Source organism: Centropristis striata, chromosome 3 (assembly GCF_030273125.1).
Source record: "Centropristis striata isolate RG_2023a ecotype Rhode Island chromosome 3, C.striata_1.0, whole genome shotgun sequence".
NCBI lineage: Eukaryota > Metazoa > Chordata > Actinopteri > Perciformes > Serranidae > Centropristis > Centropristis striata.
In genome coordinates this window covers 5613306-5636100 of record NC_081519.1, presented here as the reverse complement: position 1 = coordinate 5636100, position 22795 = coordinate 5613306, and positions in this window count along the sequence as shown.

Here is a 22795-nt window from a genome sequence, read left to right as displayed (position 1 = left end):
GAAGATTATTAAATTAATTCCTGGTTGCAGCATTTGGTGGAGTTAAGTACAAAAGTAACTGTAAAAAAAACCTACAAATTAAACTGAAATTTGAATTTGTTTCAAGTAGCTTCAACAATTGGGTAGTGTTATGCCCCAGTCTAGGGGGCCTAGACATGAAAAGGCCCCATCTTCCCCATCTCCCAAGTAGCCACAAACAAAGATACGTTTGAAGAATGGGTAAATATTCATTTACAAAGAGGACTTAGGTAAATACAAATATTCTTCGACTTAGGGGTGGACTAAAGCCAAAATAACAAACAAAACAATCCTATCTTAAAAATAAGAAATTTACCTGAGAAACCAAAACATACAAAATCTTACCTCCCTACCTACTTAAACAAGAGAAAACGAGAAACAAAACCTGGCAACCCACCCTTACTGCTTACATGAGAAAGTCAATTTCCAGTAGTTCAAGTCAAATAGCCCCAACAAGTATTGAGTGTATATAGATGGAAATACTTTTCAGAGGCCAACATTTCCTTATTAAACATACTTTTTAAAATTGGTCTTTTGTGTCAATTTTTTTTTTGAGACACTGAATTTTCGGTCTTCATTAAATGTAGGTCATAATCATTATAATTAGAATAAATGAAATAGACTTTCAAATAGACTTGAAAATGTTTCATTCTGTGTGTAATGGACCTATATAATGTGTTAGTTCCACCTTTTGAATTTAATTACTGACATAAATAAACTTTTCTATGATATTCTAATTTATTGAGATGCACCTGTCCAAAATGAAAAGGTTATTTCCTTAACATTTAAATTTCAATTTATCATTGGTGTCAGGCCAAAAGCAATTTGTATTCTTCGATTGTAAAATTGTGGATCTTAAATACAGCATTAAATTATACATATTTTTTGACATTTCAGTCAACTAAAATGTCCATCATAGCTTATGAAAGGCTCCAGCCCGGCACCTTGACCTCTAAATTTTGCCAACTTCAAGTCTAGTTTTGAATTTCCCTTGCTAGCTTTCAATTCAAAATCTCCTGAGATATCACAGCCTCTCATTTGCACTTGTGTCGTTGCTGCACTCTGAGAAAATCATATTAATAAATTCTCAATATAACCTATTATTAATGTTGGTAGGCTAATGTAAACTTAATAGGCTGTTTAATCTTCATTTTAAGGCTCAAAATAAGGTTTGGGGCTCCATTCCCAAATTTTTTTCTAATTTTTGGCCAACAATGGCTCTTTTGTAAGTAACGGTTACTGAAGTAGGGTTTCCAAGGGGCAGATATTGATATTTAATGTGTGGTTGATGACAATTTTGCCTTCAAATAAAGCGTTTTTGATTAATTACATTGATAGCTGATCTGCTTCTCAGCCCATTTTTGATGTGAGGATAAAGTGTGAAACCACAAATGTTGACAAAGTCTTTCGCATTATGCTAACAAGAGGTGACACTTACCTCCTTGTCTCAACGGCAGCGAGAGAAAACAAGATGTTTTGAAACTTTGCATGAATGGAAAATGTTTAGTATGTACTCAGCAAAGTCAGTTTTGGTATGGGGAATAGAGCTAGAAGTGGTTTGGTAAGGAGATGTAATTAAACAGAGAGGACAGACCTGACTTGTTTTTAGTAATAGTGCCACACAGATATTCTTAATTAAAGCCATGGGAACGAGAGCCAAATTGTAGTAAACCAATTTCTTTTCTTTTAACCCCTCACATACAGTGTTTGGACTTGTTTGCTCTTCCAGTGAACCTTGTCAACTGGGCTGTATGGAAGAAAAACAGCTGTAAAACAGGGAACCCATTTATAAACAAAAACTCATTAAAATAAATCAGCTATTCTTACTGTTTAAGCTATTTTATTTAGTTTTTATTTAGAAAATGATGATAAATATCAATGAAGGACACACATTTGTATTGTTAGTCTTTACGCGCCCAGGTTAATCCTCTATAATTCTTCCAGCTCTGTCACAGTCTACCTGTTCCTTTGTACCAGCACGGCTGGATCTGTTTTAGTATTTATTTGCTATATGCTAATAATGTATTGTATTTTCCTCCGCATTTGATTATGCACACTGGAAACATTCCCAGGCTCATTAGCTGGTTGAGATAAATCGTCCCGACCATGTTTTGGTATTAATGTAATCCTCAATTGCTTTATCTCACATCAAAGCTGAGGAATTGGCCTGATGATAAAAGGTTTCTCAAAAGAAACTTATTCCATTGACTTTTAAGAAGATAAGTGTCTCTCTGGAAAATTCAACATGATTATTAAACATTAATGAGTCTATTGTTTAAGCCAAGAACAAGAGATGAGGTCAAGGTTTGTGTCCATGAACTGGATAGAACAAAATTCTGCCCAAAAAGGCCTCAGATAGGGAATTAGCTCGTTATCAAAGCTATCTTCTGCATGTGTAAAGGAAAGTTGAAAATTAAAGTTGGACCACTTCAAAGACTTTGTAATTGTTGACATATGGAACCACCTTTACTTAATCACATTATGACTCCAAGTTGTTTGGTCAGCGTATCATCATACAATGGTTTGCATGATATCATATGAAACATGAGCAATTTATTTATTCGGTAACACTTTACAATAACCATCATTTATAAATGGTAAACAGATAGTTTATTAATGTTTAATCATCATTTATAAACCATTTATAGGCCTTTTAGAATGGTAAATACATAATTTACTAATAATATACATAATTAACTAACTACATAATTCATAAATGACAAATAATTGGAATATTAATGTAAGTTTGTAGTTACTTTACCATTAACAAACAATTAAATTATAATTAATAGTTTATTAATAGTTTTAGTTGCACTGATTATGAGATTTTTAACACCAAATTAAGTATGTTAATGATTATGAAATGATTCATATACCTTTAAGAAATTGGTTGAAAACATTTAAAGATTAAATATGTTTAGCACTTTGTAAATTGTTAATAATTGGTTTATAAACCATCTATGAACACCGCTTAGTTGGTTATTGTAAAGTGTTACCATTTATTCTTGTAGAACTGTCGCTGTCTTAAACCAGAATAGAAGTATTTGGTTATGTTTGGGCAAAAAAATATTTGGTTAAGTTTGGAAAAAAGGTCATGGTTTGGGTTAAATACAAATAAATGTTGTTGTTTTGTTTTGTTTGCACAGTGGACACTAACATTGATCTCCTGGCTCAGAGTCTTGTGTTTTCTGACCCATCCACCTGCCAGACCACATCCTACTGACTTTGTTGCTCTTCATACTACGTCACATGCTTTCTTTCTTTGTTCCCATCATAATTACATCATAAACATCATAAACAGCCACAGACTCATACAACCCCGCTGCTCCAAGGAACGATACAGAAAGTTGTTCCTTCCTTCTGCAATAAGACTATACAATTCATCTACCTCTGCCAGAACCAACATTACTGAAATGCACTAAATCTACGCACGACACTTTGCTATGCTATTAATATTATTACTGTTATTTTTATTATTATATATACTGTTGCTGCCATTACTATTATTACTATATACTGTAATATACTACTATTATTATTATACCGGCCTTATTTATTTATTATTATTATTATTATTATTACTATTATTATTATTATATATCATATTATTTTACTTATTATTACTTTATTTATATTTTTCATTTTATTTTCATATTGTTATCTATTATTACATATTATATTATATATATTATATACTGTACTATTATTATTATTATATACCGTCTAGTCACTAGTCACGCATTGTTGCCATCATATCATATCACCAGTTTAATTATTACCATCATCTGCCAACCATCCTTCCAACTGATGTTCTTTTTTTTTTAACTTCTTAAGTGTCCTTGCTCTTGTTCTATTCTGTGTTTTTTTCTGTTGTTGTTTTTATTTATGCTACCTCAGTATTTTATTCTATTGTATTTTATTGTACTTGAATACCGGACTGCTGTGACAACCGAATTTCCCTTAGGGGATGAATAAAGTAATCTATCTATCTATCTATCTATCTATCTATCTATCTATCTATCTATCTATCTATCTATCTATCTATCTATCTATCTATCTATCTATCTATCTATCTATCTATCTATCTATCTATCTTTCTATCTATCTATCTATCTATCTATCTATCTAATTGCCACAGCCAAACAAATGTCAATATGGATCGTAATAAACAGCATCTACTGGCTCATTATGTTGGTTATAGACGAATTACAGTGCATTCCTTTTCATAGGCAAGTATGAACAGTGAACGAGAACAGGCAGGCTTAGTGCACATGATAATCTGTGTGGGTTCACATTATGTATGCAGCAGGTACACATATACTTTCATATATGTTTAGAACGCCATAGAGACAGTTGCTGCACTGTTATTGTCAAACTTCATGCCGAAACAAGGTAGTTTATCTCTGGCAAGGCTACAGTTGCATAATCCTGTCAATCACTGATGAAAATGGGCAGCTTCAATGCCTAATTACTTTGCTGATTTGAGAAAAACAAAACAACCACAAGATAAAAAACAAAAACAGAACAAAATAAATGACTTGAGATAGAATCATTACAGACTTTAACTATTTGGAGTTCTCTTTGGTGGAGGTTTACCAGTGTTTTCTTACACAAAGCTGGCACTTTGTCTAACTTTTTTTTTTTTAATTTGAAAGAGAATGACTAAAAGTTTTCAGAACTGAAAGCTGTAATTCCTGCATGATGGAAGTCTGGGTTAAATGGTCATTTGTTCAGTGATGTTGCTGCCGTTGTTGCTCGAGGTTATATATAAATGCTTCGTGCCGTTTGGAGAAACTTAGACTAGAGTTATTTTGTCTCAACTGCGACCAGTTGCCAGGCAACAGGTGGAAACTTTGGAGAATTATCGCAAGTATTATGACAATTGTGAGCAGGTGCTTCACCGTCATGTTAGCTTGTTTTCGGACCATAAACCCTATTTGCACGTCACACTGCAAAATATCTAAACAATGCAAATTATTTTTCTAATAACTAGTTCTTTTTCTCTCTTTTTTTGATTTTCAGTGGAAAAAAATGGAATTGCTGCCCTGTAATCCGTTCCTGGGCAAAGAGAGTACCACTGGAGTGGATTTTCACTTCCATCCCATCCCACAAAAAACACCTGTCCCATCCCAATCAAGTGGAAGAGTAAGAGAAGATTCTTGCCCTGTCCAGTTTCTGTGTTAAGACCCAAAATTATTTTATTAAAGGGCAAAAAAAAACTTAGCCAGGGGTCCTAATACTTCTTTTTAATGAGGGCCAGCTGTGAGATCCCTGTTTGAAGGGCTGGAGTCTGTGGTTTATTTATATAAATAAAAATCACTAATAATTAGTACGATTACCATCCATCCTGTTTACTTTTTTCCGATGCAAGTTGTGATAATTGTTTCTCATCCTGCAGGAGTTCCACTGGAATACTAAAAAATATATCATCTTTTAGTCGCCACCAGGCTTCTGTGAGCTTTGGAGTTGCTGCTGGGCAGATTTTGTTCCTGTTGGACAGAACCAGGCTAATTGTTTCCCCTTGTTTCTAGTCTTTGTGCAAAGTTAAATTATCAAACTGTTGGCTCCAGCGACATGTTTAACATTTTGACATGCGAGTGGTTAAAATCTTCTCATCTAATTATTGGCAACAGAGTGATTAAGTACATTTCCCAAAATGTCAAACTATTGAAACTACTGTGTCAAACTGTATTCTCTCAGCTTCTAATGTCTGAGAAGCCACTAAAGCAGAATACCAGAGTAAAATCACAGAAACATGGTAAATACATTTTTCATCTTTTTTTCCCCAATATAAAGCTCTTTATGTTTAAAATTAGACTCAATCAGCTTCATTGTTGGATATAATCATTTGTTTTAGTTTTAGTTTTTTTAGTTTTTTTTTTTTTAAACTTTTGAGTGTTGTTTAAATTATCTCAGTTTAAATCACTGCATCATGGTTGTATTCATTTGTGATAACTTAACATAGAAAAAGTCACAGCACTGTCATAATTGCAGAAATACTTACATCAGTTTTATACTGCTGTCAGGCTTAAACCGAAAATTTGCATGGCATATCATCCATTGTTTTTCATCTTGACTGAAAAAGTTTGGAATTGCAAATAAAAACTTATTTCTCCTCTTATGTTACTTGGATCTGTCATCTGTCTGAAAAAGAATCCCCTAATTGGCACCAGTTTAGACAAGACGACATGACAGAAATCACCTGAGACAGATTCCTGCCACAAGTAAAGTACCAGAAGGCTCGCTGTGGTCCCGTCTGCTCCCCTTTCAGATACACTGAGCAGTTCATTTCTTTGCCAGGGTTCAAACGGCAAACAAAAACACTTTGATTCACTGGTTTGCTACTCTGTGCTTCAGATATAATCACATACTGTATGAGGAAAAACAGAAACATAACAGCAGCCTTATATTTAGACCCTTTAGCCTGCTCATTTAGCAACCCACAACACCCACAGCTTAATTAGCTCTGTCGGCATCATCTGCATTTTTGAATGTTTTCACTGCAGACACATTTTCTCTGTAATTTAGTCAGTTACTTATATACGCATTGCTACAGGCCTGGCTGTCTAGATGTCCAGTACACTATCTCAACATCCACCCGTGATTCTTTCAAGCAGGTCTAAAACAAACTGAAGCAACTGTATCCACACAAATGCTGCAGCGCAAGGTTATTATAGTTAACAAAAACTAACGAAATAACGAAAACTAGAATTGAAAAAACATTTTCGTTAACTGAAATAAAAATAAAAACTAGAGTTTTAAAAAAAACGATAACTAACTGAAACTGTATTGTGTGCTTACAAAAAATAAACTAAAATTATAGTGAAAATGTCCTTAGTTTTCGTTTTTGTCAACTTTTTTCATTCATAATTCAGTGTTTCTATTTGAACATGCAACACATGGTAAATATGTTTATTGAGACTGGGATGTCTACCCTCGAACCAAAATTCAAAACACCTGGAACTGTAAGAGTTAATAACCTTATTGGGGCTGAGATGATAAACCAAAGGCAACAAAGGCAAAATTTATTATGATCTCTTTCAGTCTGGCATCCAACACATAGCCCATTACAAAAAAACTAAAACTAACACTAAAACTAATAAAAAAATAAATTTTCAAAAAATAAAAACTAAACTAAAACTAGAAAACTCACTATAAAAACTAACTAAAACTAACCGAATTTGAAGACAAAAATTCACAACGAAATTAAAACTAAAACTAATGAAAAAAAAAAATGAAAAAAAAAACTATTATAGCCTTGCTGCAGCGTACAACTTAATGTAGAGGTGAAGTTTGGGAACATGAACAATTGTAAAGCAGCAGCCTACAATTTAAGAAGAACAGTAAAGAAGGCAAAAGGGGACAACGAGGTGGAACTACAAATCCAGTGGGGCAATCCCAGAAACATATGGTGGGGTCTAAGAACTATGAGAGATTAAGTCCACCACCCCATTAAGTGCTGATGTGTCTCTAACAAATGAGCTTTTGAGAACTTTTGTGCTCACTTGGAGGCTTTAAGCAGCGAACAAGCAAAGCCAGCTGAAAGAGAGGTCACTGGATGAATGGTTTCACACCTATCAGCCTTAACGGGCATGATGTCAGCAGGCTGTATGTACTGTGCCACCTCACCATTAAAATCAAAAATCCATCCCTGTGTGTTGTGTTTTCTGTGGATTTCTGTAATTTGTGTAGTTGTTTTTTCTTATTTACATGTTTGCAAAACAAGCCAGTTACACTTTGTTTCTCCTATTGTAAAGGGGCGTGTACTTCTTCCAGCTTATGTGTTACAGTATACCATCTATGGTTACAGTTTCCATCATGTTGTGTTCAGGTGACAACACACTAAAGGACTAAACTCGGTGTCGTACATAATTGCAATACATTTTATAAAGAGAGGCTTTCACTGGGTCTCTGTTGCCATGGTTATTAATTTTAGACACTGTTTGCACATTAATTTATAATGGTAAACAGACAATTTAACTGGAACTGCTTAGTTGGTGTCCATTGACAGAAATTAATGGTCACCCTGCACCCAATCAGAACTCAGTATTAATTAAACAGACTATGGTATAAGTGCTTGGAACGGCTCATCAAGGATTACATCTGCTACACACATATTCCACTACACCCTATCTCCCCTGGACAAGAACGGTAGCTGTGTGAGATTGCTGCTAATTGACTACAGTTCAGCATTTAACACCATTGTTCCCTCCAGGCTCTTTACAGCGCTCAAGGACCTGGTATTAAACACCTCACTGTGCATGTGGATCCTTGACTTACTGACAGCAGGCCCCAGGTGGAGGGAGTGGGCGAACACACCACTTCCACCTTTATTGTTAAAAAAAAAAAAAAAAAGGAGCGCCCCAGGGCTGTGGTTTGAGGCCCCTATTGTACTCACCGTACAGACACGATTCCCACAGCATCATGAAGTTCGTTGACGACACAGCTGTGGTGGGCCTGATCACAGATAACAATGAAAAGGTCTCCTCGAAGCAGGTAGAGTACCAGACCTGTAGATGGCAAGAAAACAAGTTCAGGTGGCTAGACTGAGAAGCTGATAGTGGACTTTTAGAAAGAAGCAGGATGGAACCATGCCCATCTTTATATCAACGAATCCTCGGTGGATTGGGTTAACTGCCTCAAGCACCTTAATGTCAACACCACCAAAGGCAAGGCAGAGAGGCTCTTCCACCTGAAGATATTAAGGGTATTCCTTCAAAATTGAGTTATTCTACTCCTGTACCGTAGGGAACGCCCTGATGGAGAACATCTCTCCCTGGTTCAAAACAGTATAAACTAAGACCATAAGGCCCTGCAAGGAGTGGTTTGTTCGCCTGAACATAAATTGGGTAGTGCTCTGCTTTGCCTGAAGGATATTTACAACAGAATAAGACTAGGAGAATCATTAAAGATCCCAACCATGTGGATAGCAGCCCAGTTGAGGTTGTAAAGAAGGTACCATATACGTCAGGCAAGCACTGAGAGGCTCAGGAAGAGCTTCTACCCTCAGGCCACTAGGATCCTAAATGAGGTTACTGCCTAAGACTGCGCCACCACACCCGCCCCCACCCCACTGTTTTCCCATTACCTTGCCTGCTAGTCCTTTTGGACTGAAAGCCTTTAAGCCATTTCCAATAAATCATTGAATTGTTCCTGCTGCATCCTCTTCTATGTTGTATTATTTGCGGTGCAGTCCTTCTCCTGCTGCCTCATCTCCAAGCTGTGACACCTGTTATGACAGAACTGTCTTTTTTGAAAAAAGGTCCATGAATGTTAATGATTTGGAAATAAGTATTATTACAATTATTTCAGAAATCTCCAAGGTGTCGAGAGTGTTTGATACCAGACCCCCAGAATGGTTCTTTCTTTGGTGTTCCTCAAGGTCTTTTAAAAGAAATTATTTGTAAGCTGTGAACCTGAAGATTAATTTGAGATAGAGCTCAGCACTGTGTCAAGTTGTTCTAGTCAAAAATATCCCAAAAAATGATGTGTACAAGGGTTCATAACATCAATATACGTCCCTTTGAAGTACATTTCCATGTTCAACTATGTCCCATAAGTTGTTGCAGCAATTTTTGGGTTGATACCATTTGTTACACACAATTGGTGCTGAATTATGCAATTTTATTCATATCAAGAATGGATAAAAAATGGTCAAAAAACCCTCCAGAATATAACATCAATACATCACGACCTTTGGAACAACACACACAAATCCATGCTGCTTGGTTTCAAAAACGTTGGTCATTTTGGTGATTTCTGTATTTTTAGTGATTGGATGACGAGCACTTCTGTTCTTCAAACTGCTGATAAACCCCCTTATCATAAATATACCTAGGAAACATCCCCTGAATGCTCTAGGTTTCTAGTTTGTGGTTGTAACGTTTCATGAGGCTGTGATTATCCTAGAGGTCACAGCAGCTCTTTTTATACAATGAGGTCCAGACTCAAGAAATGTCCTCACTGCATTAAACTTGGCTACTACTGATGGCTAACATCATCCCACATGAAGAAAACTGGGCTCATTGAATCCACAAGAGTCTCAGCTTTCTAGTGATACCCAGTTTATGTGATTCAAAGCCTGTTTAGGGACCCCAGTATGCACAAATATTAAAATACACTCGGCGGAAACAGCAAATCTGTACTACATGAGAAAAACTATGTGTTTTTCCCTTACATTGCATGTTATCAGCACAAAGTAGCCATGTATGTAAAGAGGAGACTAGAGGGAACCAAGAGAGCCTATTTTGGTAACGCTTTATATTAAGGTCCTTGTAATAACCATTAATTAACAAGTAATAAGGCCCTTGTAAGTCCTTACAAGATGCTTATTAACATTATTGTGTGTTTATAAGCTTATATAAGTGTTAAAAATGGCATTACAAACACCCATGACCCACCCATTAATTCTTTGCCATGCCTTTATTAATCTTATTTTGTTTGCTTATTGATATTAAAATATACTTTATTGCTCATCTATTATAAGTTAACTATAAGTTAACTATGCTTTTTGCAACTCTCGGATCTAAAGCGAGAACAATGCCATATTACTTGTTAATTAACTTGTTAATTAATGGTTATTAAGGACCTTATTATAAAGCGTTACCCCTATTTTTATTGAAATAGCATGATGTCAGAGGTCACATGACCACTGGTCACCATGAAACATAAAAAAATAGCCTAACTTTGCAGTGTTATATTGACAACTTCCCGGATGCGATATCCTGACCATATCCTAGATTCCTCAGATCTTGTACTTGACACCAGTATCTCCAGTATATTCCTAAAAGTGAGCCCACTATGGCCTCCGGAAAAAAACAAAAACGGCAAAAACACTGACGTAACAATAATTGGTTAAATTCAGCACCAAATCTTTGTCACAAATGTTACCAACCCAGAAATTGCTGCAACAAATTGTAGGTGAGCATGAATGGCCTTCATACGCTTCCATCCTAATGTTCTAAGCCCTTACACATATTCACATTTTACTGTAATAAATTAATACAAACCTGATTAAAAACATGTTGAGATGTTGTATAAAATCAAAATAAAGATAAAATTCGATTGCAAAAAATGTTTCCGCTTGAAGGGCATGAAGTGAAGACACATAAATGAAACATAAAGTGAGCAAAAAAAATAAAACGTGACAGAAACAGAGTAAACATGAGACCATATGCCCTTGCACTCTTCACTTACGCTGTTGAATCACTTTAAAATTATCTCTTTGTATGGAAAAATGAAAATACATCAAAATATTTACAGAAAATGTCTGTATATTCACAGGTAATTGCTGAAAGTGCAGACATTTAGTTGAATAAGCCTTGTTTTCCAATTTCATTTCTCCATAACAAGGTTGAGATCAGAGTTGCCTCAGGTACCTGCTTGCTCAAATGCTTCCGCATACTGATATTGGGTGAAATATTTAAATCTAGGATATTTTTCATCACTGCACCATTACATCAAATAGAAAATTGCAGTTACACTGTGCCTCATTTTGTACAAACTTCAAAATCAGCATATTTGGTATCTTTTGGGATCCTTTATGCAGGTCTAAAATAACAGTGTCACTGTGTACTGGCCTAACTAATAAAAATCATGTTCAGTGGGTCAGCTGGAATGAGACTGTGAAGGTAAACAATAGATTAAGGAAAAACATCAGTGGCTAATAAGAGTTTTGGATTCTCATCACCACTAGATATACAATTAATATTATATTACATATGTGTATATGTATCTGTAGCCCATGCATCCAACACCTCAAGCATACATCATACAAGGCATACGCATGGTTTTCTAGAGCTAGCTGCAGAAGAAATTATATATTGTGTAGAACCTGGTCTCACAGGAATCCGTGAACGGATTCGCTAAACTCAAAATCCGTGGAATAGCCACGGAATAACTCAAATTTCCGTGAAACTGTCACGGATTTCGCTACAATGCAAGTTAATGACTAATTAATCATATCCCGTGGCTATTCCATGGATATTTTTTCCTATTGGTTTGTTCCAAGTCACGTGACTTTTAAGGTCAGAAGAAATTATATATTGTGTAAATGTACTTCACATTTCACCCCCAATACGTATACTTTTAGTTATTCATTGATGAATAATGACTGAGATGTCAGCACTCAGGTATATAGGGAATACCAACCTCTTTTTCAGGCAGCATATAATTAACCCAACTATCAGTCAAAAAGCTATTGGAATTTATAGAAGAGCATCAACTTTCTCCTCTGTTACATCCACATCCACATCCAAGAATACCCACCTCATCAACGACCACTACAATATTGTTTGTTCAATGGTAAGGATTCTATAAATAGCCACAACTGTGCATAATGATCGTGCATAGTTACAGCTTCTCTGGCACTGTGCAAAAAGCACACATGAGACAATTGCACTGAAGTCGCACTACTTCACTTTTAATTGCAGGTAGAACTCTCGATATGCAAACGGCTGATTAGTGGTGTTTCTACATCAATGTATGACAAACTGTGCTCAGTTCCACAGTGATTAGGATTTATTACGTGTATGTAAATCTAATTCAAAATATGCGTATGCTTCTGTTTTCGTGCACACAGTTTAAGTCATGAATCTACACAGCGTTAATGTTGTGCTCATTCTGTCCAGTTTGCTGCTACGAGCTCATTAGTAGCGCCACTGTATTGGAGATTTGTTTTCCCTTACCTTTACCTGAACCCAAACATAACCCTAAACGGTCGTTTTTCTGCTAGTTTAACCTCAATCCCAACCTTACTCTCACTGAAACTATTAAACTCTCAGATGCCCAACCATAACCAAACTAAGCTCTAACCCGAACCGCAGAGTTCAACACACGGAACACCCTCTGGAGGGGATGGAAACACTAATCGAAGGAGAAACTGACATTGACATAAGACCAGGCTTGCTTGAGCTTGCAGAAAGAGGTGGAGTTCGCTGACCTTTAAAGTTGCTGGTAGATTGTTCTCTCAAAAATGTGGTCATGCTGTAATGGATTGCATTTTGACTTGCTTGAGATCTATTCACAACCCAAGCCAGACCACTTCCAGACATGATCTCATCCGTTTGCACCCTGATCACGATGCTTTCTGTATGCATTTACACTGCACCTTGCATTAACATTCCTTCATTCCGATAGGATAGAGATGGCATCTTAATGCTTGAAAAATTGAGTATGAAAAATGAAGCTTGATCAGTCATTCCCAAAACCTCATGAGATTACCAAGGTTTTTAATGAGTGTATATTACACACAAAATGGTGTAATATACACTCATGTAAATGTTTTTGCGTGTCATTTATACACCCGTTCTATGGCTTTTATATAGGGCTGGGCAACATGGACCAAAAGTCATATCCCGATATATTTAAGCTGGATAACGATATACGATATATATCCCTATATTTTTATCGCAAAGTGAGAGCCAAAGCCAAATATGACATGTCACAAGTAGTTTTATTGAAACAGTTTAAGTGAACATAAATACTGTATAACAACAGGAGTGCCTTTTTTATTTATTTATTTATGTATTTTTAATCAAAGCTCCTTGAAGTGCACATTTAAATTAAAATAAATATCTTAAATAAAAGCTGCAGCTTGCCTGGAGCAAGGATCACAGTGCAAATGAATTGAACAATATCGATATATGCGATATGGTCTAATTCCATATCACATTTAAAAATATATTGATATGTATTTTATATCGATATATCGCCCAGCCCTACTTTTATAGCAATTTTAGTCTTAGTCTAGTGACTGTGATGCTCACTTGACGTTGTGAAACTCAACAACTTGCTTATTAGGTTTAGGCACCTAAACTACTTAGTTAGGTTTAAGCAACAAAATAAGAAGGTTAAGCTTAGGGATAAAAAATCACATGTATATGCATAACAAGTGACATCATGTTACATAAGCACAGAACAAAACTCTCAAGTAGCTATAACTAATAGATATGTACACTGGGACCTAAACACAAATCTCTCCCGTAAAAGTCTTGGACCCATGCGGTACCCCTTGCACCGATCAGCAATGGCTCTGTGTTATTCATACACCATTTGCTGCCACAGAAGGTAAGGGTAATCATATGCATATCCCCTGCACACAGAATTGGACATACATATGAACTGCACTGCAATTTAAAGCATAAAGACATGTTATTTGCATGCAGATTGAAGGGAATGGGCTGGCTACTATCTGAAACCATAGTATCACTGAAAAGGTGCAATCCATGCATCCACAATGATGGATATTGAGATCTATCTATAATCTCACAGAAACGTAGATCGTTTCGCTAATTCATCCATTTTTAGCTTTACATTGGGATAACGTCTCACACATTAAGCCAACTATTTTAGACTCTGGGAAACAGAGCAAATATAAAACCTTCACAGTTAAAAAATTCATATGACAAGGAGTAAAAGTTGACCTCAAGAAATCCTGTCTATAGTCCTACACATAGTTTTTAACTTAGGGGAAATGCTTTTCTTGCCACAGGAGATTTTTTCGTTGCAGTGGGGTAAATTGGCAGCTCTTAGTACAGACATGAGCAGAACCTTGATAGAAAGGAAACTGTGTTTGCTAATGTTTCGGGGAAAAATGCTGTGAATCCATTTAACAGCATCTGACTCGAAAAACAACCTCTAGATAAAAGCTGTTGAATGCATTTGTGAATGTTCTGCCTTTGGTGACACATGGCTTTTTGTCTTTTTTTAGTCTCAATGAGGGTTGATAAACTAATTGTTAACACCACTTTAGGTGGTGTATTAGAAAAGACAGCAATGATGGGATACAGTAGGCAGAATGGACTTTAAAGGCTACTGCCACACAATGGCTGTTTTCCACAGGAGGTAAAGCTGGTGTGCAGACAATATTTATTGATGATATAAAGTTTGCAGTGTCATCAAGGTAAAAGTGATTTGGAGCTGCAAATAGTTTTATTCTTCATGGTAATAATATCAAACTGTCCTTAGGAAGCTCCATCAATTCTTACTGGCATGCTCACTGGGTGCTAATAGTGTCACACTACTCTTTATTTTGTGTTCATGGGAACACAGCGGGAGTAAATGGAAGAAAGTTTGCCGCTAACAAAATCTAAATGACAAGTTATTTTCTGTAAAGGTCACAATCGCTTAGAATCACAGTAGCATGAAGGACTAGAGCACTTTTCCTTGGTAAACTTGATATACCCTATTACATGTAGCGGAGGCAGCAGGGAGCTAATTTATAATTTTGTGCAGGCTGCCGAGTGGAGCCTAAGTCTGACTAACAGTAACAGGTGTCTGAGTTAGATGTGTTGAGCTGAAAACAGCTTGTGTTCCTTTCCTGAAGCAGCAGATGGAGAGTGGTTTTCTCCGAATGTGCAGGGTCATATGCAAGCATGATTATAGCGGCTACAGCGAGGAAGCGGAGGATTGGTGGAACCTGTTTTAAGCCCATTTTATACAAACATGTCAGTATTTATCAGCTGGTTTAAACATTAAAATCTGGTCACGGATACAATGAGTCATAGAGGAAAAGCTGTAAGTGCAGCTGGCAGATTTAGATCATTACTTTAAGTTATGGCGTGATGCTGTAGTGGTAATTGCAGTATAATGGGCCATCAATGTAAATTTAGATGTTGGTAATTGTGGCTGTCTGGAAGAAAATGCACAACATGATAGTAAGTTCATTTTCTATTACTGGTAATAAATATATTTTTTTCAGTTTTCCTTTTTTTATCAGGTTGATATTCTGTAACTGTAATAACAGCTAACATTTTATTACAGTTAATTACACACATTTATCCCACTTATTTTGCCAACAAGATGAGGAGTTGAGATTACACAAATTTTCTAAGCCCAGAAAAAGAAGGCGACAGTTGCCACATAGACATTTTAAGGTGTTATGTTTGATTGTGTGTTTGGGATTCATTAGAACAGGTCACTGTGTTCAGCCCAGTCTAATCAGGAGAAAAATAGTAGGCACTGCATGTCTCAATTAAAGAGCCAAACAGTCCATTTATATGAGCATCAACACAACCAGTATGAGAAATAATTTAACACTGCAAGTAATGTTCTGCTTGAGTGAAAGGGCACCGCAGGCCCCCCATTACTATCTGATTGGTATGCATAAAATAAGATATGGGCTTGCCGGTATCCTCTTCTTCACCTTAGCATTAATTGTTAGCTACAGTAATGACTTCGACCTTCACTAGTGAGTTGTTTAAGTATATTATGTGTACTCCCCTACACCTGTGCTGCAGCAGGCACTGCTTGTCATTGGAATATTTAAGAGTGTAAACAGTAGCGATTTCTATATTGTGTGTCCTAATTCGCAACTTTTGGAACTATTTTCAAAGTTGCACAGGAGGGCTGTGTATTCAACCTCATTACTTTTTTGTACTTTTATTTATTTTATTTTATTTATTCGTTTATTTAACAGGGACAGTGCATGGCTCTCAGGCATACCAGAATTAGCTACGAGCTAAATTTCATCTGTAGGAAAAAAATAACATAAATCTAACACAAACAAACAAGCCTTTCAAACAGCAACAACAAAGTTTCACACTCTTTTCACACAATACAACACAGAACAACAGCAAACGTAAACTGACTGACTTAACCCATTGAAGCCTGGAAAGCGGATACGTCGTTTTGTAGTATTTGTATAAGCTCTCAAATACTTTTTTAATTTCATTTCTATCTGCTACAGAGGCTGAAAAATCTATTATTTAGTCTAAGCTTTGACACTTCTGTTGAATTTCCAGAAAAACTTCAGGTTTTAGGGGGTTATTTTAAAATCGCCCAGAGGTTTTACAGATGTTTCAGGCGTCAATGGGTTAAATGTCATCAAGCCCATCACTGAACCAGACTGATAAGGAGAGACTTTCAATATTTGACCAAAAATACGCTGCATTATGTTCAGTGACATCATTTTTCTTTTCTTTTAATGGCCAATGTGCATGGGAATTATTGTATAGCTAAAAGGGAACTTTAAAAATTCAACCTGGACCCTTTTTCATACTACAAAAGGTATTGAGTGCAGCAAGGTGAAGGCAATTGACCATCGCACACCAAAATGTATTTGTCACTGTGTTGTGTCCAAACTCTTTTCACTTGCGTAACGTAAGTAAACCATAATGTAATAATGCACTAACCACACCCCGGTCAGAAGACCACTGGAGGTCAGAAAAAAAATAAAATAATTCAGCTTCTGTTAAAGATGCTTATAGACCCCTTATCAGAACACATCACTCTAGTGTCGCACACGATTACACATGCACGTTGGTTGCAGAAGGAATCAGAAGTAGGCTTCAATTCACGAGAAAACTTTAATCACAGGAAGAGTTATAATCTGTTTTGAACATGTTGTGTTGTGTGGTGGGCTGCCAAAACTGAAAAGGTAAGAGTCTTAATTTTTATACACATACATTATGATTTTATACATTTGATATATATTTTTTATACTTGCCTATCTCCGACTGACAAGTTGTTATAATATCGAGACAGCATTTTGACGGTAACCCAAAGAGGAATTTCCACTCAGTGGAAAATAAAGTTTTCGTATTCGTAAAATAAAATAAAGAAATAGTCCCATGAGCAAGTAGTGTTCACAGTGTTCCTCTATTGATTAATGCAGGGGTGGCATTAAGTATTCACATGCTAACACATGCACATCACAGTTATTCATTTACCATATTTGTCTCCACTGCTCTTCTTTAAGTACAAATATTACAGTAGGGCTGCACGATAAATCGTTAAAAAATTGTGATCTTGATTCACACATACACATGATCTCATTTCTACACACATTGATTCTGAAGCATTTAATATCTCAAACTGCATCAGAAACAAATGCTCCCATTTCCTCCCGGATATTTTCAAGCACCCCCAAACGCAGCACTGCCGCTGCCTCCTCCCTCAACCAATGGTAAAGCGTCTTTACGTTAACATGTGAATCAGTGGAGGAAGCCTGCCTGCAGTTGTGTGTTTCGAACAGTATTGCCAACTTAGCGACTTTGTTGCTAGATTTAACAACTTTTCAAACCCCCCAGCGACTGTTTTTCAAAAAAGCGTCTAGCGACAAATCTTGTGACTTTTCTGGTGTTATTAGAGACTTTTGGAGACCGGTTCTTTCTCTTTTTAACGAGCCATGGGGTCTGCCGGCTGCCCCTCCCTCGCTCCAATGCACTGACAAGCGGTACAGTCCTCCCGCAGGAGTCTCTCCCAGCTGCAGCCAGAGTCGGAGGAGCGACTTCTAGCGACTTTTCAAACAGCCATAGTTTTGGATTTTTCATTAGTTTTAGTTTTAATTTTGTTGTGAATTCTTGTTTTCAAATTCAGTTAGTTTTAGTTAGTTTTTAGAGTGACTTTTTTAGTTTTAGTTTAGTTTTTATTTTTTGAAAATGTTTAGTTTTAGTTTAGTTTTTATTAGTTTTAATGTTAGTTTTAGGTTTTTTTTTGCGTGATTCAAAGAGGTCATAATAAATGTTTCCTTCATTTCCTTTGGTTTATCCATCTCATCCCCAATAAGGTTATTAACTCTTACAGTTCTGGGTGTTTTGAATTATGGTTGGAGTGTAGACATCCCAGTCTCAGTAAACATATTCACCATGTGTTGCATGTTCAAATAAATACACTGAATTATGAATGAAAAAAGTTGACAAAAACGAAAACTAAAGACATCTTCACTATAATTTTAGTTAGTTTTAGTTAGTTTTGTAACCACACGATAAAGTTTCAGTTAGTTATCGTTTTTTAAAAAACTCTAGTTTTTATTTTTATTTCAGTTAACGAAAATGTTTTTTCAATTCTAGTTTTCGTTATTTCATTAGTTTTCGTTAACTATAATAACCTTGGTAGCTACTTTCCTTATTCAGGAGTTGGCAACACTGGTTTGGAAAGAGTGAGTTAAAGCGGAGGAAAAGGTAGTGGCGAGAGGCACCCACCCACCCGAATCAACCTCCACAACTGGCTGTGCTAGCAAGGAAAGACCTGTGTATTCCTGCGACAAGCTCACCTTCTGGACGGCTGTTCAGTACAGGTGGGAACATTGTGACATGTCACCGTTCGTCACTGAAGCCTCAACATGTTGACAGACTTGTGTTTCTGACCAAGAACCTTTAAGCCAATTCTGAAGTGCTATGTTCAGGGCCATACACTCTACGTTCTAATGAAATCAGACTGTTTGATGTGCATATGATGATAGGGGGGAGTCACATGACTCAATTTTTATTTTTGTTAAAATAAATTATCTTCCAATGATATAACTACTACTATGCCCTTGCCAAAGCACTTTTTTTGAGTTCATCAGTGCAAACGTGCTAGAGATTCATGATCTCAATTCTAAGTTAAAAAAAAATAGTGATTCACATTTTTTCCAGAATTGTGTAGCCCTATATTACAGTATCTTACAATTCCTACGTAATTTCAAATAATGGATCAATCAATCACAAAACAATAGTGATATCATCAAATGTAATTTGAAGCCTCTGTACTTTAAAATGAATTTGTGCCTCCAAAAGTAAGCTACATACATTTTAGGGATGGCCTGGGCCACTACAGGCCGCTCCCTGGACATGCCCCTGCTGACAGGCTCAGATTTTTATTTTAAGTGTCCAACAACATTGTAGAAAGATGGAGAAGTCTCCTTCTGAAGTCCTGTGAGAGACTGTGGCAGTGTGAGAGCTTCCCTCTTGTTAAAATGACAGTGCCCTCCTCCATGGTTAAAGTTGGGGATCAAATTTAACCCACTGACGCCTAAAACTTCCTGTAAAACCTCTGGGCAATTTTAAAATCAGCCCCTAAAACCTGAAGTTTTTCTGTAAATTCAACAGAAGTGTCAGCACTTCTACTAAATAATAGATTTTTCAGCCTCTGCAGCAGATAGAAATGAAATTCAAAAAGTATTTGAGAGCTTATACAAATACTACAAAACAACGTATCCACTTTCCAGGCTTCAATGAGTTAAGTAGGGAAACAGTTATTGACAGGGAAACAGTCTTTGACCCAACATCAGGAAGCATTGGTTGTGCTGGCGTACAGAAAACGTATCTCATCTAAACCTTTCTAGAAGATTTTTTAATAAAAAAACAATGGTTTATGTTTGTGCATTTCTGAATTCTGCGTACAAATTGTCTAGCAACACTTTGCACAGTTTTTAAAGCTTTATCTTTGTCGGGTACGGACATGATGGAGTTGTGGCTAATTGTGTTACAGATGGGACCCAACACTCAAGTCCATAATTGACACCTTGCAAACCATAGGGTGCGCAGTGACCAAAACCTATATATAAAGCACTTTTTCTCAATAAATTGCAGGTCCAAGAGTGTATGGACCTTTCACAACAGCTTGATGCCTACAATATCACAAGTTCACGTGAGAATTGCAGCTTCACAAGATCAAGAAAAATCCATCTTGTCAGGCTTCAAATAATGTGTTTGTGTCCTCATGACCTCAAGTGTTGGGACCAATCAGCGTCCTATGAGGAGCTATTGGCAGACGGTGATAAACAGTTGGTTAAACCAATCACCTGCCAAGTATTTTTTGAAAGTGCCGACTATTTTTCACACAGTTTCCGATAACAGCTTCTCAGATTTTCCTTTAACAACCATCTGGCGTGCCAGGTTAGGAGAGAAGGTCACATTGATTCCTAGCTAAGGTTACTATGCTGACCTGGCATCAGTACACACAAAAGCATGGCAGGATAACAGCAAAAACAATCACTCAATAAGCAAGTAGTAGTAGCTGTAAAATATCAAATGATTCACGACTGATTATAAAATATTAATATACAAATTAATTGCCCTGGAGAACTACAACGCAGCCCATTTCTAGCTGCCGGCTGCTGCAATCTCGCTCAGTACTGGACTTATTTTAAAAAACAGTTGTCCCAATTAGTCACTTTTTAGACACAAAAACAAAGGTTGAAAAATAAGATTGATAATATATGACTTATTTTGTCAAATTAAAAGACTTTTTTTGCAAGTAGTTGCTGTCACTATGAATATTAATTGAGTTAAAATTGCATACCATTTTAAACTAAAGCCCACTATTTCGCTTCCTAATGAGATTGAGAGTAGGTGGATAGCAGCAACTGTAACTTTTGGTACAGGTTGTTGTGGGATCGGATGTATTTAGTAGTAGCAGCAGTGTTGCCCCCACTCAAAATACACAGCACCTAAACTTTTGATGGTTTTCCTTGAGGAATATGAACGAGACCTTGAGGATGCTATCATATCTTGATCTGAATAAAGCTGAGGACAATATATGCATGAAGGCAAAACAGTAATAAGTATATACCCCGCTTGGTTCTCCTGGTTTGTTGAAGTTTGTTTTCTCCTGCTCTTTTGTAAAATATCTTTAAAATGTTACAAAATTAAGAACAGATGGCAGACGCAGAAGAAACTGCTCACCTTACCCTGTTGAGAAAAGTTTTGCTTTGTATTCGCATTCAAACTTTTTATGCACTGTGCACAGTTGTACTGTAGGTAAGCTGGTGGGCGGCTGATAGATGCTAACTGACCCTTTCTGCATTATTATAACAGAGATGGAAACATTTTACCACTGTTCACTTGAGCAAGGCATAAATCCCCAACACTGTGCTGTGTTTAAATTAAACAGTTCCCCCCAGTATGTACACTGTGTGTTTACCGAGTAGAGAATAAGCCAAATGGCAATCCATTGTGAGACACACATGATAAGCATCGAATATATTCTCTTTTGTTTTGAAATGCTAATTGGTAAACATTTACTCAATATGCATGTGTATGTCTGTGTGGGAGGGAAACCGAGAGAGTATGCATAACATCAGGAAGTTATTTGGTTTGTTGCACAGGTGTCTGGTTTGGAATGAAAATGTAATGCTCATTTGCAAACATAATTCAATGTGAGATACAGGAAAGCTTTTACAGAAGTTATATAACTGTTGAGTGAATAAGCCAGCCTGGATCAGCAGGATTTTCTACGACAAATCGCTTATTCACCAAATCATCACATAAACGGCTTTGCCTGATGCTCTGTATGACCATTCAATGCGGAAATACCAACTTGCCACCAATGTTTTTCACCCTTGGCTGCATTATCAATCCTCTTAGCAGGATGTGAGATTGGGCTTTCTGTCACGGTGTATTCATAGGTGCAGCAGCACAGAGACGGGGAGAGTGTGCCTCCACTGTGAGCAGATAACAATCATCAGCTATCACAACTCATTCAGGCCCTGCACCAATGTCAGAAGCAGCCTTTTCAAGATGTTGGCGATTAGCATGAGCTGGCCTCGTCGCTAATGACATTTCAGAGCATATTCCAATGACAACGCTCCTATACTGCACTCATTAGCATTCCCGCTACACCGGGCTGGGTCAGAGGTGGCAGGCAGGCAGGCATGCAAGCAGGATGTCTGACAGCACGCCAAAAGCAGCGCTCCTGTCCACTTTTTTGAAGACCACAAATGCCCCCTCAGTCATCCTCAGAGCCGTAGTGCAGTCCCAACCTTATATGCTCAGGTTGCTGCTGACTCACCCACTGTGTACAGTGGCCACAAACAGACTGTGATGAATGATGAGCAAGTCAGCTGGCAGGTCCCTTTTTCCATTTGAGTTATTTCCTCTGCAGATACAGAAGCAGAATATGTGACGGGAGGAAAGAGGAGACATAAGTGGAAGATGCGGTACAGAGGGTGGGCAGCAGGAGAAAAACAGTATTATGTAGCTCTTAAAAGTACTTTTTTCATGCTGCAACTGCACTCTGAAAAACAAGACATGAATGCAACATGAGAGAGAAACTGAGTCCAGTTAAGTCCAAG